General features: G+C 42.0%; 1 protein-coding gene across 5 annotated transcripts in view; it reads left to right on the top strand.

Moving 5' to 3' along the window:
- kif7 (kinesin family member 7) overlaps positions 1–3,154 on the top strand; it is a 145,101-nt gene that overhangs the window by 150 nt on the left and 141,797 nt on the right. Inside the window, exon 1 of one of the 5 annotated variants that reach the window (XM_069911876.1) lies at positions 8–156. The exons of the other annotated variants lie outside the window; for them this stretch is intronic. The gene's annotated coding sequence lies outside the window, so the exon portion shown is untranslated. Of the gene's footprint in view, positions 1–7; positions 157–3,154 lie in introns of those variants that run through there. 5 annotated transcript variants of the gene reach the window in all.

The following is a 3,154-nucleotide window of genomic DNA, read 5'->3' as shown; positions in this document are numbered from 1 at the left end:
GTCAGTATCAGGTTGCTATTGAAGGAAGCGGAGTTCTTCCACTGGGACGGAGTTCCAGAAGGCAGCGTGTGCTGGGCCTGCAGCCACGGCGCCTGTCACCCTGCACCAACCGCGCTCGGCCTGTGAGGGAGTGGGAGCCTGCACCTACCTCCATCAGTGAGCACTCACCTCCTCTCGACATTGTGGCACCTTGTCCTTACCCCCCCCCCCCACCCCATCTCTGTGGTTTGAGGGGGGAAAGGGTGCGAAGGGACTGAGAATGTTTCATTTTGTAAATAATTCAATGTAAATAAAGTCTATTTTTGGTTTTAAAAGCCTTCTGCATGGAGAGGGAGCCTAACCCTGCACCAATCCCACTTTGCCTGCAGAGGGAACGTTAGGCTGTGCAATTCTTTTCCCCTCCAAAATAGATTTCATTCTTTACAAAAAGGACGACCGTTCAAAGTCTCTTCACATCCTTGGTGTCGTCTCCATTCGTTCTACCCATTCGACACGTGGAGGGGACTTAGCCCAGCTCCAATTCCACTCTGCCTGCAGAGCGAGCCTTATAAAAGAAATAGCAAGTTCAGCAGGTTTTGCAGCATTTGACTGAACCCAACTAAACTGAACAATGAATATTTTGCTTCCTGAACACTTTTTAATGGATTTTGGACTGCTGATCACAAAAATTTTTCCTATCACATACCGTTTTTTAGATCATTTTTCTTGGTGTGGTTTCCAGTCCAATTTTGGTCAGTCCAAGCCTGCCTGGCCATGCACTCAGTGCAGGTGCTATGTTAATGTTGTCTTAGACCTGGGCATGTTCAGTCAGGATAGATGCAGGCAGGCTATAAAAGCAGCTCACATATACAGATGCTGTGCATTACATTGATTTTTTTTTAGATTGAACACATGTGGATGCACATGTTCTTCAAGCAATAGCATCGCGAGTATACTTAGCAATAGCATTTATTGTCTTCGCGAAGATTCAATACAGTAGAAAGGTCTTGTCAATGTCTCAACAGCTGTGATACATTGTGTTAAATTTGTGGTGAGTATGTGCTTAAGGCTCAGACGAAGCACTTATAAAGAAAGCCGATGAGCTCCACTTCAGTTGTAAAATTGGTGACCAAGACAAACTCTATTGTTGTGTAACATGTGCAGTCAACCTGAGAGCTTGGCTCAGGGGTACATTATATGATTAAACATGCTAAATTCAATAAAAGTTCAGTGAATGTTTCTCAAACTTCCCACGTGATACAGAAATCTGAAACTATCTCGGTGTTTATCTTGAAGTTGTCCATCATAATCCCCAATTTTTTTTTCAGATGCAAACTTTTTGATAAAAGATTGTTGTCCATTATAATCTTAGTCCTACATGGACTGACATTAACCTGATTTACCAAAGACTTACATTTAAAATTGTTCATTCATTTAAATCCCTTCATTGTATTATTCCTCCAGTCTCCCTCAACCTACAATCCCTGACAAATATAAAGATGTTAGTCTTGTACATTGACCTCACTTTAACCCATCCTCCATCAAGAGTCTGGAATTACTTGGACAGCACTCTTGGCCACTCCATCTCTCTCTCCTTTTAAGGACCAATTTTTGTCAGCTCACCAAATGTTTCTTTGATTGACTTGTTGCCATTTTTCTGCCTCTGTAATTCATATTGCTATATAAATGGAATTTCATTCTCAAGTCTTTGCCTTGACAGTTTGTAACTCACCCAAGTAGACTAAAGAGATTGCATTTTAATTCGTCTTCCAAAAGGTGATTCAATTCCACATTCATAGTGTTAGAGTGAAATGGCAATGACGATGATTACCTTCTGATTTGGAGGAGACAGAGTTACTAGATTTATTGTCATATATGACATCACATCACATACAACCCTGAGATTCTTTTTTCCTGCAGGCCAGGCAGATTTACCACTAATTGGTTGTGCAAATAATAAACTGTACCCAGCATAAATATGTAAACAAATGAAGAATTGTAAGCAGATAACGAACATAAACTGACTGTGCAATGCAGAGAGGACAAAAAGAAAATCAATAAAGTGCATGAGTAAGAATCCTTAAATGAGTTCCTGATTGACTTTGTTGTTGAGGAGTCTGATGGTGTTCCTGAAACTGATGGTGTGGGTCTTATGGCATGTATTCCTCTTTCCTGATAGCAGCAGCGAAAACAGAGTTGTGTGTTGGGTAGTGTGGATCTTTGATGATTGCTGCTACCATCCGGCGGCGGCATTCCCTGTAGATGGACTCAATAGTGGGGAGGATTTTGCCTGTGATGTCCTGGGCTGTGTCCACTACCTTTTGAAGGGATTTATGCTCAGTGGTTTAGGTATTCCCATACCAGACCATGATGCAGCCAGTCAGCCCACTTTCCACTAAACATCTGTCGAAATTTGCCGGGTTTCTGATGTCGTACCAAACCTCCGCAAAATCCTGGGGAAGTAGAGGCGCTGACGTGCTTTCTTCAAGATGCCATTGGCGTGTTGGGTCCTTCAAGATGATGACTCCCAAGAACTTAAATTTGCTCATCTTCTCCACCTCTGATCCCCCAATGATCACTGGATTATATATCTCTGGCTTTCACTTCCTGAAGTCAACAATCAGTTCCTTAGTTTTGGTGACATTGAGGGTTGTGGTTGCACCATTCAGCCAAGTTTTCAATCTCCATCACCAATGCTGCTGTCTCATCCCCTTCCTTTATGGAACCCACTGTCGGAAAATTTGTAGATGGTGTTATTGTCGTACCAAGCTACACAGTTATAGTTTTAAAGTGAGTAGAGCAGAGGGCGAAGAATATAGCCCTGTGGTACTTTGGTATTGATGGAGATTATGGAGGAGATGTTCTTGCCAATCCTCACTGATTGTGGTCTGGAGATAAGGAAATCCATGATCCAATTACACAGTGGGATGTTAACTCCCTGGTCTTGGAGTTTGCTGATCAGTTTTCAAGTCACCTTTATTTATCGTTCATGCCATGGTTGCACGGCAAAGACGAGATACTGTTTCTCCAGGACCATGACCATATTTACATAAATATAAAAGTAGAAGTTAAACACATTAAAATATTAAAATTAAGATGTATACAGTAACAATTCACGGTACCCTATCGACATATGTTCTGGGAGTTCAGGAGTCTGATGGCTTGGGGGGAAAAG

This window comes from Narcine bancroftii, chromosome 14, assembly GCF_036971445.1.
Source record: "Narcine bancroftii isolate sNarBan1 chromosome 14, sNarBan1.hap1, whole genome shotgun sequence".
NCBI classification, from domain to species: Eukaryota; Metazoa; Chordata; class Chondrichthyes; order Torpediniformes; family Narcinidae; genus Narcine; species Narcine bancroftii.
The sequence above is the reverse complement of the archived record's forward strand: the minus strand, read 5'-3'. Positions and strand labels throughout refer to the sequence as shown.